Here is a 16,084-nt window from a genome sequence, read left to right as displayed (position 1 = left end):
TTAAGGTTGATTTACAAGGCTGGAGCCTTACATGCCGCGCTCCTTCACCATCCCTCGGGCTCTGGCTTGAAGTGGGAGCCATCACGGTTCTCACTGCTTTGCAGGAGACCGGTCTCCATCCGCAGCCCTTTCAGGACCCTGCCGGACGGAGCGCTCATCCCTCAGGGACCTGGCCCTGCGTCTCATAAGCTAAGTATTGAGACGTTATTGAGGGATCCCTTGTACATTTATTGTGGGGAGAGTGTGTTATTTAACTTTGCTGTGATTTCCGGCCGGTTCTCTGGTTTTCTCCTGAGAACCGCGCCGAGGGTGCCTGCTCGTCGGCCGCATGGTAAAATTTAGGCCCCGGCTTCGGCTGCGGCCTACTTTCGTTTTCACTGCCCCTGCATGTCAGTCATGCAGGGGGACAGTGCGGCGCCGCCCACCGGCCGTTCAGCTCAGGGGAGGACACTCCTCTCTGAGGAGATGTTTCCCTCCCCTGTATTTCTCCTTGGCCCTCCGGTTCCCGCTCTTGGACTAAACCCCGCCCCCCCTCCTCACTCCGGCGCCATTTTATCAGCGTTCACACACTGATCGGCGCTGGCTGCTGCAGCTCTGCATCTGTCTGGGGGTCCAAGCTGTGGAATCCGGAGGGCACACAAAACGGTCTGGTAAGCCACAACCTCTGGTTGTGGACTTTCTTGTACACTCTCTGGGGGTCATTCTGAAGGAGTGTGTTCCTTACTGCTGAACATGTCTCTCACTAGGAGCAAGGCTGCAAGGCTTTACTCTATATGCACTGCATGTAAGCTCATACTGCCTGAACTGAGCACATATCCACATTGTGATACCTGCTCTAACATGGTGGTGCCTCAGCCTGGAGTCTCCCCAGGGGTCCCTCCGGCTGCTCCAGCCCCGGTGGCTGAACCCCCGGCTTGGGTAGCATCGTTTTCTAAAGCTATCTCCCAGTCCTTTGCCGACTCCATGGGACAGCTGTCCCGGACTCTGCTGACCATGCATCAGCCCCCTTCTCAGGGCGCCTCTGCTGCTCCGACTCGCTCTGCAGAGCTCACAGAGGATTTTTCATCTGTTCCCAGACCCCGTCCTCCTAAACGGAGACACAGGGACTCTTCTCCTTCCTCGTCCCACGGCTCTGATTCACGAGCTGAATCGCAGGGCGAGGAGGATGCCTTTACTGTGGGCTCGGACGCTACCTCTATGTACCCCATTGATCTAACTGAAGGTGATGCGGATGTTAGTGATTTGATTGCGTCCATTAATTCCGTACTGGACCTCAATCCACCAGTGTCAGAGGAACAAGCCTCTCTGGTAGAAAAACACCAGTTTACCTCACCTAAGAGAGCAAGGAGTATGTTTTTTAACCACTCCAGTTTTCAGGCCACTGTGACCAAGCCCAGGGCCTGTCCTGACAAACGCTTCCCAAAGCGTAGTTCTGATGACCGTTTTCCCTTTCCACCAGAGGTGGTCAAGGAGTGGGCTCATTCACCAAAGGTAGATCCTCCGGTGTCTAGAATCTCAGCCTGGACAGTTGTATCTGTGGCGGATGGCACCTCACTTAAGGATTCCACTGACCGCCAGGTTGACCTTCTGGCCAAATCTGTATATGAAGCGACAGGGGCCTCGTTCTCCCCGTCTTTTGCAGCAGTATGGGCTCTTAAGGCCGTCTCTGCTTCTCTGGCGGAGATGCATTCCCTCACCAGGGACTCTATGCCCGAAATGGTTGCCTTAACTTCCCAGGCTTCGGCTTTTTCAGCCTACGCCATGTCTGCCATTCTGGAGGCTTATCACCGCACGGCGGTGGCTTCCGCTAATTCCCTCGCGATCCGCAGGATCTTGTGGCTTCGAGAGTGGAAAGCAGACGCTTCTTCCAAGAAGTACCTTGCTGGGCTCCCCTTTGCTGGGTCCCGGCTGTTCGGTGAACAACTGGATGAAATTATTAAGGAAGCTACTGGCGGGAAGAGTACTTCCTTGCCACAAACTAAAACCAGGAAACCTGTCCAGGGCAGGAACCAGTCGAGGTTTCGTTCCTTTCGTTCCTCTAACTGGTCATCCTCTAAGCCCTCAGCCTCGTCCACTAACTCAGCCAAGGATCGAAAACCCAGCTGGCGCACGAAGCCGCGTCCTCAGAAGAACGGAGGAGCCGCTGCCACTAAGGCAGCCGCCTCTTGACTATCTGGCTGCGCCAGCAACGTCCTTGATCGGTGGCAGGCTCTCCCACTTTGGCGACGTGTGGTTTCAACACGTCTCCGATCAGTGGGTGCGGGATATCATCTCCCACGGCTACAGGATAGAATTTTCTTCCAGCCCGCCAAACAGATTTTTTCTGTCCACTCCCCCCTGCTCCAAAGCCGCCGCCTTCTCTCAGGCCGTGGCATCCTTGCAGGCCAACGGAGTAATTGTACCGGTTCCCGCCCGGGAACGGTTCAGAGGTTTCTACTCAAACCTCTTCCTTGTCCCCAAGAAGGACGGTTCCTTCCGGCCCATCCTGGATCTCAAGCTTCTCAACAAGCATGTTCAGGTGCGGCACTTTCGCATGGAATCTCTGCGATCAGTCATTGCCTCAATGACCCAAGGAGATTTTCTAGCATCCATCGACATCAGAGATGCCTATCTGCATGTGCCAATTGCAGTTTCACACCAGCGTTGGCTACGTTTTGCAATCGGAGAGGAACATTTCCAATTCGTGGCTCTCCCCTTCGGGTTAGCCACGGCCCCTCGTGTATTCACCAAGGTCATGGCAGCAGTGGTTGCGTTTCTGCACCTCCAGGGGTTGGCAGTGATTCCTTACCTGGACGACCTTCTAGTCAAGGCTTCATCCAGCGCAGACTGTCAGCGGAGTGTCTCGCTCACTCTCGCCACGCTTGTTCAATTCGGGTGGCTTGTCAATCTGCCCAAGTCCACTCTGACCCCGACCCAGAAACTTACGTACCTAGGGATGCAATTCGAGACTCTGCCGGCACTTGTGAAGCTGCCCTTAGTCAAACAGCAGTCCCTTCATCTGGCGGTGCACTCTCTGTTGAAGCCCCGCCGTCATTCCATCAGGCACCTCATGCAGGTGCTGGGTCAGATGGTGGCGTCAATGGAAGCGGTTCCCTTTGTCCAGTTCCATCTGCGTCCTCTGCAGCTGGACATTCTCCGCTGTTGGGACAAGCGGACCTCTTCCTTGCACAGGCTAGTGGCTCTGTCGCCACAGACCAGGAGCTCTCTTCAGTGGTGGCTTCGGCCCCTCTCTCTGTCCCAGGGACGCTCCTTTCTGATCCCGTCCTGGGTGATTCTCACCACGAATGCCAGTCTATCCGGCTGGGGAGCAGTGTTTCTCCACCACCGAGCACAGGGCACTTGGACTCCGTCCGAATCAGCCCTCTCGATCAATGTGCTGGAAATCAGAGCTGTGCTCCTAGCTCTCGTAGCCTTTCACCACCTGTTGGCGGGCAAGCACATTCGAGTCCAGTCAGACAACGCGATAGCAGTTGCCTACATCAATCACCAGGGCGGGACTCGCAGCCGCCTAGCAATGTTGGAAGTTCAACGTATCCTTCAGTGGACGGAGGACTCCAAGTCCACCATATCCGCAGTCCACATCCCAGGCGTAGAAAACTGGGAGGCAGATTTTCTCAGCCGTCAAACCGAGTGGGCCCTGCATCCGGCAGTGTTCCGGTCAATCTGTCGCAAGTGGGGCACTCCGGAAGTGGATCTAATGGCATCCCGGCACAACAACAAGGTTCCGGTTTACGTGGCTCGCTCCCACGATCCTCAGGCCTTGGCAGCGGACGCGCTGGTTCAGGATTAGTCCCAGTTCCATCTGGCCTACGTGTTTCCCCCTCTAGCTCTCTTGCCCAGAGTCCTGCGCAAGATCAGAATGGAGGGCCGTCGGGTCATAATCATTGCTCCAGACTGGCCCAGGCGAGCTTGGTACCCAGACCTGCTCCGTCTGTCCGTAGAGGTGCCGTGGCATCTCCCGGACCGCCCAGACCTTCTCTCACAAGGTCCGTTTTTCCGCCAGAATTCTGCGGCTCTCAGATTGACGGCATGGCTCTTGAGTCCTGGATCCTGACGGCTTCAGGCATTCCTTCCGAGGTCATCTCCACTTTGGCTCAGGCTCGGAAGTCTTCCTCTGCCTGGATTTACCACAGGACTTGGAGAATTTTCCTGTCCTGGTGTCGCTCTTCCGGCCATGCTCCTTGGCCGTTTTCCTTGCCGACCATCCTGTCCTTTCTACAGTCCGGTCTGCAGCTAGGACTATCCCTCAATTCCCTCAAGGGACAGGTTTCGGCTCTGTCAGTGTTGTTCCAGCGGCGTATCGCCCGACTGGCCCAGGTGCGCACCTTCATGCAGGGCGCATCTCACATCATTCCTCTTTACCGGCGGCCTTTGGATCCCTGGGACCTTAATCTGGTCCTCACGGCCTTACAGAAACCCCCCTTTGAGCCTCTTAGGGAGGTTTCTTTGTTTCGACTTTCACAGAAAGTGGTCTTTCTGGTGGCCATAACTTCTCTCAGGAGAGTCTCTGATTTGGCTGCGCTCTCTTCGGAGTCACCCTTTTTGGTTTTTCACCAAGACAAGGTGGTTCTCCGTCCGACTCCGGACTTTCTCCCTAAGGTGGTGTCTCCTTTCCACCTTAACCAGGACATTTCATTGCCTTCCCTTTGTCCGGCCCCTGTGCATCGCTTTGAGAAAGCGTTGCATACTTTAGATTTGGTGCGGGCGCTCCGGATCTATGTGTCACGCACCGCTGCTCTTAGGCGGTGCACCTCTCTTTTTGTGCTGACCACAGGTCAGCGCAAGGGTCTCTCGGCTTCTAAACCGACCCTAGCTCGTTGGATTAGGTCGGCCATATCCGATGCCTACGAATGTTCTCAGGTGCCTCCCCCGCCGGGGATTAAGGCGCACTCGACCAGAGCTGTCGGTGCCTCTTGGGCTTTCAGGCACCAGGCTACGGCTCAGCAGGTCTGTCAGGCTGCCACTTGGTCTAGTCTGCACACCTTTTCAAAACACTACCAAGTGCATGCTCATGCTTCGGCAGATGCGGGCTTGGGCAGACGCATCCTTCAGGCGGCTGTCGCCCATTTGTGAAGTTAGGTTTTGCCTACTTCTCAGTTTTCTGTTTATTTCCCACCCATGGACTGCTTTGAGACGTCCCATGGTCTGGGTCTCCCATAAGGAACGATGAAGAAAAAGAGAATTTCTTTGTCGCTCCATTGGGAGACCCAGACAATTGGGTGTATAGCTTCTGCCTCCGGAGGCCACACAAAGTATTACACTTAAAAGTGTAAACCCCTCCCCTCTGCCTATACACCCCCCCGTGCATCACGGGCTCCTCAGTTTTTATGCTTTGTGTTGAAGGAGGCACACATGCACGCAAGCTCCACAATTTAGTCAGCAGCAGCTGCTGACTATATCGGATGGAAGAAAAGAGGGCCCATAACAGGGCCCCCGGCATGCTCCCTTCTCACCCCACTCTGGTCGGCGGTGCTGTTAAGGTTAAGGTACCCATTGCGGGTACACAGGCAGGAGCCACATGCCGTTTTCCTTCCCCATCCCTTAGGGGCTCTGGGTGAAGTGGGATCCTAACCGGTCACCAGGCACTGGGACCGTGCTCCCTCCGCAGCCCCTGGGGGAATCTGCTGGACAGGAGACCGGGTATCGTCAGGGACAGGCCCTGCTCCTCTGAGGTACTCTGTGTCCCCTTGGGGACGGCGCATAGAGCGCCTGTCTAATGGACGCTGCAGCAGCTGCTGGTTGTGTTTGTGCGCCGGGACTACCGCGCTGACCGCGCTTGTTTGCCGGCCGCGCTTTTAACTTTAGTCCCCGGCTTTTGCGGCCTAGTACCGCATATTCCCGCCCCCAGGCCTGCCAGTCAGGGGTAAGGGCGGGACGCTGCACTGGACGTCAGCGCTGAGGGCTGGAGCATACTTTGTATCCTCCTCCCCCCTCACTGAGCACCGTGGGGCACCAGATTCCCGCACTTTCTAAGGCACGCCCACGGCCCCCTCCTCCTCTCAGAACGCTGGCAGCCATTCCTATCAGCACTTCTGACGCTGGAGAACTTCAGAGACGAGCTCCAACAGCTCTAGGAGGCCCAGGCAGGGAATCTGGTGATCACACAAACGCTGAGGGCGGTTGGTAAGCAGCACCTGTTACTAGGTGCTTGCCCCCCTGGGTGCCGAAGTGTATATTTATATGCTTATATTGTATACATTTACGCTGTACGGCCACACTATTGCTTTGGCTATATACCCTCTCTGATTGCTCTAAGAGGAGACAACAGCATGTCGTCCGCAAAAAGCAAGGGTGCCAAGGCACAGGCTTACTTTGCAACCTGTACCTCATGTGCGGCTATGCTACCTGCAGGTTCCACCTACCCTCATTGTGTGCAATGCTCGGCCCCTGTGACACTCACTCAGCCGGAGCCTCTGACACTGGTGGGGCCCTCGGCCCAGGTGGAACCACCTGCTGCCACTGTCCAGGTGACAGGGACAGAGTTTGCAGTATTCGCTGACAAACTTTCTGAGTCTATGGATAAATGGTCTGCTAAGATACTAGAAGCTTTGCAGTCCAGACCTGTAACACAAGCCCCGGACACTGTTGAACCTTTTCCCCCCCCTCGGTCGGCGCAGCAAAGTGCTCCTGGGGCGACTCATAGGTCCCACGGTGAGGACTCCGACACGGACCGCAGTCCCAGACCGGCTAAGCGGGCTCGCAGGGAGCTTCCCTCGACTTCATCACACTGTTCAGGGTCTCAGCATGAGGACTCTCTGGATGATGAAACGGAGGTGGCAGATCAGGGCTCTGATTCTGACGCCGCTCTCAACCTTGATACACCTGAAGGGGATGCCATAGTGAACGACCTTATAGCGTCCATCAATCAGGTGTTGGATCTTTCTCCTCCAACTCCTCAGATTGAGGAGTCAGCTTCTCAGCAGGAGAAGTTCCATTTTAGGTTTCCCAAACGTACACGGAGTGCGTTTCTTGAGCACTCCGACTTCAGAGATACAGTCCAGAAACACCGTGTTTATCCAGATAAGCGCTTTACTAAGCGCCTTAATGACACACGTTATCCCTTCCCCCCTGACGTAGTCAAGGGTTGGGCTCAGTGTCCCAAGGTGGATCCTCCAATCTCTAGACTGGCGGCTAGATCCATAGTGGCAGTGGCAGACGGTGCATCACTCAAGGATGCCACTGACAGGCAGATAGAGCTCCTGATGAAATCCATCTATGAAGCTATCGGCGCGTCCTTTGCTCCGGCATTCGCAGCCGTATGGGCACTCCAAGCTATCTCAGCCTGTCAGTCTGAGATTAATGCAGTCACACGTGCCTCTACTCCGCAGGTTGTGTCCTTAACCTCTCAGGCGTCGGCATTTGCGTCCTACGCAATGAATGCTGTCCTGGACTCTGCGAGCCGTACGGCGGTAGCATCCGCCAATTCGGTGGCAGTCCGCAGGGCCATGTGGCTACGTGAATGGAAGGCAGACTCTGCTTCCAAAAAGTTCTTAACCGGTTTGCCATTTTCTGGCGACCGCCTGTTTGGCGAGCAATTGGATGAAATCATTAAACAATCCAAGGGAAAGGACTCGTCCTTACCCCAGTCCAAACCAAACAGACCTCAACAACGGAACGTACAATCGAGATTTCGGTCCTTTCGGCCCGCAGCCAGGTCTCAATTCTCCTCGTCCAACAGGCCACAGAAGGGTCAGAGGAACTCTGATTCATGGCGGTCTAAGTCACGTCCTAAAAAGACCGCCGGAGGAACCGCTCCCAAAGCGGCCTCCTCATGACTTTCGGCCTCCCCAAACCGCATCCTCGGTCGGTGGCAGGCTCTCCCGCTTTTGCGACGCCTGGTTGCCACATGTCCAAGACCGATGGGTGAGAGACATTCTGTCTCACGGTTACAGGATAGAGTTCCGCTCTCGTCCTCCGACTCGTTTCTTCAGAACATCTCCGCCCCCCGAGCGAGCCGATGCTCTTCTTCAGGCGGTGAGCACTCTGAAGGCAGAAGGAGTGGTGATCCCTGTTCCCCTTCAGCAATGGGGTCACGGTTTTTACTCCAACTTGTTTGTGGTGCCAAAAAAGGACGGATCTTTCCGTCCCGTTCTGGACCTCAAACTGCTCAACAGACACGTGAAAACCAGGCGGTTCCGGATGGAATCACTCCGCTCCGTCATCGCCTCGATGTCCCAAGGAGACTTCCTAGCATCAATCGACATCAGGGATGCTTATCTCCACGTGCCGATTGCACCAGAGCATCAGCGCTTCCTGCGTTTCGTCATCGGGGACGAACACCTTCAGTTCGTGGCACTGCCTTTCGGCCTGGCGACAGCCCCACGGGTCTTCACCAAGGTCATGGCATCCGTGGTGGCGGTCCTACACTCTCAGGGACACTCGGTGATCCCTTACTTAGACGATCTCCTTGTCAAGGCCCCCTCTCGGGTGGCATGCCAACGCAGCCTGAACATTGCTCTGGAGACTCTCCAGAGATTCGGGTGGATCATCAATTTTCCAAAGTCAAAATTGACACCGACCCAATCGCTGACATATCTCGGGATGGAGTTTCATACTCTCTCAGCGATAGTGAAACTTCCGCTGGACAAACAGCGTTCACTACGGACAGGGGTGCAATCTCTCCTTCGAGCCCAGTCGCACCCCTTGAGGCGCCTCATGCACTTCCTAGGGAAGATGGTGGCAGCAATGGAGGCAGTTCCATTTGCGCAGTTTCATCTGCGTCCACTTCAATGGGACATTCTCCGCAAATGGGACAGGAAGTCGACGTCCCTCGACAGGAACGTCTCCCTTTCTCGGGCAGCCAAGGCCTCCCTTCAGTGGTGGCGTCTTCCCACTTCTTTGTCGAAGGGGAAATCATTCCTACCCCCATCCTGGGCTGTGGTCACGACGGACGCGAGTCTGTCAGGGTGGGGAGCGGTGTTCCTCCACCACAGGGCTCAGGGTACCTGGACTCAGCCAGAGTCCTCCCTTCAGATCAATGTTCTGGAGATAAGGGCAGTGTATCTAGCCCTAAAGGCGTTCCAGCCGTGGCTGGAAGGCAGGCAGATCCGAATTCAGTCGGACAACACCACGGCGGTGGCATACATCAACCACCAAGGCGGCACACGCAGTCGGCAAGCCTTCCAGGAAGTTCGGCGGATTCTGCTGTGGGTGGAAACCACAGCCTCCACCATCTCCGCAGTTCACATCCCGGGCGTAGAAAACTGGGAAGCAGACTTTCTCAGTCGCCAGGGCATGGACGCAGGGGAATGGTCTCTTCACCCGGACGTGTTTCAAGAGATCTGTTGCCGCTGGGGGAAGCCGGACGTCGACCTAATGGCGTCCCGGCACAACAACAAGGTCCCGGCATTCATGGCACGGTCTCAAGATCACAGAGCTCTGGCGGCAGACGCATTAGTTCAGGATTGGTCACCGTTTCGGCTGCCTTATGTATTTCCTCCTCTGGCACTGCTGCCCAGAGTATTACGCAAGATCAGGTCCGAATGCCGCCGCGCCATCCTCATCGCCCCAGACTGGCCGAGGAGGTCATGGTACCCGGATCTGTGGCATCTCACGGTGGGTCAACCGTGGGCACTACCAGACCGTCCAGACTTACTGTCTCAAGGGCCATTTTTCCATCTGAATTCTGCGGCCCTCAACCTGACTGTGTGGCCATTGAGTCCTGGATCCTAGCGTCTTCAGGGTTATCTCAAGAGGTCATTGCCACTATGAGACAGGCCAGGAAACCAACGTCCGCCAAGATCTACCACAGGACGTGGAGGATCTTCTTATCCTGGTGCTCTGATCAGGGTTTTACTCCCTGGCCATTTGCCTTGCCCACTTTTCTGTCCTTCCTTCAATCCGGAATGGAAAAGGGTTTGTCTCTCGGCTCTCTTAAGGGACAAGTCTCGGCGCTCTCTGTGTTTTTTTTTCAAAAGCGTCTAGCCAGGCTTCCGCAGGTACGCACGTTCCTGCAGGGGGTTTGCCACATTGTCCCTCCTTACAAGCGCCCGATAGAACCCTGGGATCTGAACAAAGTGCTAACGGCTCTTCAGAAACCACCTTTCGAGCCAATGAGAGATATTTCTCTTTCACGCCTTTCACAGAAGGTGGCCTTCCTAGTGGCAGTCACATCACTTCGGAGAGTGTCTGAGCTAGCTGCACTGTCATGCAAAGCCCCCTTCCTGGTGTTTCACCAGGACAAGGTGGTTCTGCGTCCGGTCCCGGAATTTCTCCCTAAGGTGGTATCCCCTTTTCATCTCAATCAGGATATCTCCTTACCTTCTTTTTGCCCTCATCCAGTTCACCAATGTGAAAAGGATTTGCACTTGTTAGATCTTGTGAGAGCACTTAGACTCTACATTTCTCATACGGCGCCCCTGCACTGCTCGGATGCGCTCTTTGTCCTTGTCGCTGGCCAGCGTAAAGGGTCGCAGGCTTCCAAGTCAACCTTGGCTCGGTGGATCAAGGAACCAATTCTTGAGGCTTACCGTTCTTCGGTGCTTCCGGTTCCTTCAGGGCTGAAAGCCCATTCTACCAGAGCCGTGGGTGCGTCCTGGGCATTGCGGCACCAGGCTATGGCTCAGCAGGTGTGTCAGGCGGCTACCTGGTCGAGTCTGCACACTTTCACGAAACACTATCAGGTGCATACCTACGCTTCGGCAGATGCCAGCCTAGGTAGGCGAGTCCTTCAGGCGGCGGTAGCCCACCTGTAGGAAGGGGCCGTTTTACGGCTCTATTACCGAGGTATTCTTTTACCCACCCAGGGACTGCTTTTGGACGTCCCAATTGTCTGGGTCTCCCAATGGAGCGACAAAGAAGAAGGGAATTTTGTTTACTTACCGTAAATTCCTTTTCTTCTAGCTCCTATTGGGAGACCCAGCACCCGCCCCTGTTCCCTTCGGGCTGTTGTTCTTTTGTGTACACATGTTGTTCATGTTGAATTGTTCTGGGTTCATGGTTTTCAGTTCTCCGAACATCCTTCGGATTGAATTTACCTTAGACCAATTTATAAGTTTCCTCCTTCCTGCTTTTGCACCAAAACTGAGGAGCCCGTGATGCACGGGGGGGTGTATAGGCAGAGGGGAGGGGTTTACACTTTTAAGTGTAATACTTTGTGTGGCCTCCGGAGGCAGAAGCTATACACCCAATTGTCTGGGTCTCCCAATAGGAGCTAGAAGAAAAGGAATTTACGGTAAGTAAACAAAATTCCCTTCTTTGTTTACTTACCGTAAATTCTTTTTCTTATAGTTCCGACATGGGAGACCCAGCACCCTCCCTGTTGCCTGTTTGCAGTTCTTGTTCCGTGTGTTTTCACCGGCTGTTGTTGTAGACAGAGGTTCCGGTTATTCCGGGTTTTACTCTATCTCTACTTGTGGGTGGATGTCCTCCTTCAGCTTTTGCACTAAACTGGCTAGATTTGGTCATCCAGGGGGTGTATATGCTCGGAGGGAGGAGCTACACTTTTTAGTGTAGTACTTTGTGTGTCCTCCGGAGGCAGAAGCTATACACCCATGGTCTGGGTCTCCCATGTCGGAACTATAAGAAAAAGAATTTACGGTAAGTAAACAAAATTCTCTTTATATATGTATATGTGTGAATAAAAATTATAAATACATATATTACAATTATATTTATATAATATATATAAAATAATAAAAATATATATATTATAAATATTACAATTACATTTATATATATATGTGTGTGTGAATAAAAATATAAATACCGTATTTTTCGCTTTATAAGACGCACTTTTCCTCCCCAAATTTTGGGAGGAAAATGGGGGGTGCGTCTTATAAAGCGGTAGCGGGGGGGGGGGGGGGGGGTCCTGTCTGAGGCGATCGGGCGGGTGCCTGTGGCTGCATGCAAGCGCCCGGGTACCTGTACTTGCATGCAGCGGCAGCCGGGTACCCGTGGCTGTGTACGGGCGGCAGCGGGTGCTGTGTGGGGTCGGCAGCCAGGTACCTGTGCTTGCATGCGGTGGCAGACGGGTACCCATGGCTGTGTGCGGGCGGCAGCCGGGTGCTGTGTGCGAGCGGCAGTCGGGTGCCCGTGCAGGTACTCGGCTGCCGCCCTCACACAGTCACCCATCTGCCGCCCGCACACAGCCATGGGTACCCGGCTGCCACCGCACGCAAGCACAGGTACCCGGCGGCTTGTACGCGGGGTGGGCGGGCAGCCTGCTGGCTGCCACTCTGTGCATGCGGGGCGGGCGGCTGTGCAGCTTACCAGTTGTCCGCGGTCCCACTTTCAAATGATGGCGCCGGTGGAGCTCTTGGATGAGAGCTCCATCTGCGCACGCGCTGCTCCGGGAGTCAGCGCGTGCGCAGATGGAGCCCTTGGATGAGAGCTCCATCTGCGCATGCGTCGCTCCGGGCGCCATTACTTGAATCGGGACCGCGGACACACTCCACCACTGAGCCGTCGCCGCCGCTCCCACTACTGAGCCGCCGCTGCCACCACTGAACCGGGACCGCGGACACACGCCACCACTGAGCAGTCCCTGCCGCTGCCACCACTGAGCAGTTGCCGCCGCTCCCACCACTGAGCCGCCGCCGCCGCTGCCACCACTGAACCGGGACCGCGGACACACGCCACCACTGAGCAGTCCCTGCCGCTGCCACCACTGAGCAGTCCCTGCCGCTGCCACCACTGAGCAGTTGCCGCCGCCGCTGCCACCACTGAGCCGGGACCGCGGACACTCACTGCACCGGCCTGCTGCACGGCTCACACGCCACGGCTGCTGCCGCCACCACGGACCCCACGGATCCTGCCACCGCGGACGCCACCGCGCCTGCAACCACGGCACCTGCAACCACGGACCCCGCTGCCACTGACCTGCCGCGCCTGCCAGCACAACCTGTGCCTCCTGTGACCCCGCTTCACCACCACTGCTGCCCCCCTCCGGTAAGAGAACACCGGAGTATAAGACGGACCCCATTTTTCTTTTTTTTACCTTTTTTATGTCTAAGTTTGGGGTGCGTCTTATATTCCGGTGCGTCTTATAAAGCGAAAAATACGGTACATATATTACAAATATTATATTTATATAATATATATAAAAGAATAAAAATATATATTATAAATATTACATTTACATTTTTTATATATGTATGTGTGTGAATAAAAATATAAATACATATATTACAAATATTATATTTATATAATATATATATATAAGAATAAAAATATATATTATAAATATTACATTTACATTTTTTAGATATATGTATGTATGTATGTATATATGTGTATAATCTATATATAGCGGTCGAGAAAATGGCTAATTGTGCAAAAAGTTGTCCATTTTCACTTAGGGCTGTACTCACTTTTTTGCCATCGGTTTAGACATAGTGGCTGTATCGAGTTATTTGAAGGGCAGCAAATTTACACTTCGTGTCAGCTCTTAATTGTTTGTTCCCTAAAAAGATATAAAATATAAAAAAAAATTTTTAAAAAAATGTGGAGGATGTATTCACTTCCGCAATAAACTATAGATAGATATAAAAAAAATATAGCTGTGCGTACACTGTTTTTTTGTTTGTTTTTTTTCTTTATTTTTCTCAAGAACATTCTTTTTGCAGAATTTTTTGAGAAAAAGAATGAGCATGTCACTTCTTTTCTGCAGGTACCTGCGTTTTTTTGCCATAGATAATGGTAAAAAAACACAGGGATCAGCCTGTGGAAAATAACGCACCAAAAACGCATGCGGTTTTCAGTGCATTTTTTTACCACAAGTGCACTAATCTTTCAGAGACTCAAGAAATTTCTTGAGCAAAATCCTTTTCTTTGTCGCTCCATTGGGAGACCCAGACAATTGACATCAGGGACAGGCTCTGCATCTAAAAGGTACTCTGTGTCCCCTTGGGGACGGCGCATGGAGCGCCTGTGTTACAGACGCTGCAGCGGCTGCTGTTTTTTCTGTGATGACCGGGACTACCGCGCCGACCGCGCCTGTTCGTCGGCCGCGTTATTAAATTTAGTCCCCGGCTTCTGCGGCCTAGTACCATAACTCCCGCCCCCGGGCCTGCCAGTCAGGGGTAAGGGCGGGACGGTCGACTGGACGTCGGCAGTGAGGGCTGGAGCATACTTAGGTGTTCTCCTCCCCCCTCACTGAGCACTGTGGGGCACCAGATTCCCGCACTTTATTAGTCACCGCCCACGGCTCCCTCCTCCCCTGAGAACTCTGGCAGCCATTGTTACAATCACTTCTGCCGGTGGAGGATTTCAGAACGAGCTCCACAGCTCTGGGAGGCCAGGCAGGGAATCTGGTGGACACACAACCGCTTTGGGCAGTCGGTAAGCCACACCGGTTACCAGGTGCTGGCCCCCCTAGGGTGCCGAAGTGTGTATATATATATATATATATAATATATATATATATATATATATATATATATATATATATATATATATATATATATATATATATTGTATACATTTTCTCTGTTCGGCCGCATTATTTTGCTTTTGGCTATATACCCTCACTGGTTTGGGAAACCTAAACTGGTGTTTCTCCTGCTGTGAAGCCGACTCCTCTATAGGTGGAGGTGGGGGAGAAAGATCTAGCACCTGGTTGATGGACGCTATAAGGTCATTTACTATGGCGTCCCCTTCAGGTGTATCAAGATTGAGAGCAACGTCAGGATCAGAGCCCTGAGCTGCGACCTCCGCTTCATCCTCCAGAGAGTCCTCATGCTGAGACCCCGAACAGCGTGATTAAGTCGGGGAAGGTTCCCAGCGAGCCCGCTTAGCCGGTCTGGGACTGCGGTCCGTGTCGGAGTCCTCACCGTGGGACCTAGGTGTCACCCCAGGAGCACTTTGCTGCGCCGACCGAGAGGGGCCTGGGGGCGATGAACTCACAGTGCCCTGGGCCTGTGTTACCGATCTGGACTGCAAGGCTTCTAGTATCTTAGCAGACCATTTGTCCATAGACTGAGCCATGGACTGTGAAAGCGACTCAGAGAGTTTCTCAGCCAAAACTGCAAACTCTGTCCCTGCCACCTGGACAGTGGAAGCCGGCGGTTCTACCTGAGCCGAGGGTCCCACCAATGCCCGAGGCTCCGGCTGAGTGAGTGCCACAGGGGCCGAGCATTGCACACAGTGAGGGTAGGTGGAACCTGCAGGTAACATAGCCGCACAAGAGGTACAGGTTGCAAAATAAGCCTGTTGCTCTTTGCGGACGACATGCTGTTGTCTCCTCTGAGAGTGATCAGTGAGGGTATATAGCCAAAAGCAAAATAATGCGGCCGAATAGAGAAAATGTATAATATATATATATATATATATATATATATATATATATATATATATATATATATATATATATATATATATATATATATATATATATATATATATATATATATATATATATATATATATATATATATATATATATATATATATATATATATATATATATACACTTCGGCACCCTAGGGGGGCCAGCACCTGGTAACCGGTGTGGCTTACCGACCGCCCAAAGCGGTTGTGTGTCCACCAGATTCCCTGCCTGGGCCTCCCAGAGCTGTGGAGCTCGTTCTGAAATCCTCCACCGGCAGAAGTGATTGTAACAATGGCTGCCAGAGTTCTCAGGGGAGGAGGGAGCCGTAGGCGGTGACTAATAAAGTGCGGGAATCTGGTGCCCCACAGTGCTCAGTGAGGGGGGAGGAGAACACCTAAGTATGCTCCAGCCCTCACTGCCGACGTCCAGTCGACCGTCCCGCCCTTACCCCTGACTGGCAGGCCCGGGGGCGGGAGTTATGGTACTAGGCCGCAGAAGCCGGGGACTAAATTTAATAACGCGGCCGACGAACAGGCGCGGTCGGCGCGGTAGTCCCGGTCGTCACAGAAAAACAGCAGCCGCTGCAGCGTCTGTAACACAGGCGCTCCATGCGCCGTCCCCAAGGGGACACAGAGTACCTTTTAGATGCAGGGCCTGTCCCTGATGTCAATTGTCTGGGTCTCCCAATAGGAGCTAGAAGAAAAGGAATTTACGGTAAGTAAACAAAATTCCCTTCTTTCTAGTGTGAACAGAGCCTTATAATGAGAAAGCACAGGGAAAAAGTATTGAACACCTGAAAAAGAAGCGTCATGAAAA

The 16,084-nt window shown here is 53.3% G+C and overlaps 1 protein-coding gene across 7 annotated transcripts in view; it reads left to right on the top strand.

Moving 5' to 3' along the window:
* The window catches only part of PPP1R12C (protein phosphatase 1 regulatory subunit 12C), a 173,873-nt gene that overhangs the window by 75,196 nt on the left and 82,593 nt on the right, over positions 1-16,084 (top strand). The gene's annotated exons all lie outside the window — the stretch shown is intronic.

Source organism: Anomaloglossus baeobatrachus, chromosome 11 (genome assembly GCF_048569485.1).
Source record: "Anomaloglossus baeobatrachus isolate aAnoBae1 chromosome 11, aAnoBae1.hap1, whole genome shotgun sequence".
NCBI classification, from domain to species: domain Eukaryota; kingdom Metazoa; phylum Chordata; class Amphibia; order Anura; family Aromobatidae; genus Anomaloglossus; species Anomaloglossus baeobatrachus.
Note: the sequence above shows the minus strand (reverse complement) of the source record. Positions and strands in the feature narration are given on the sequence as shown.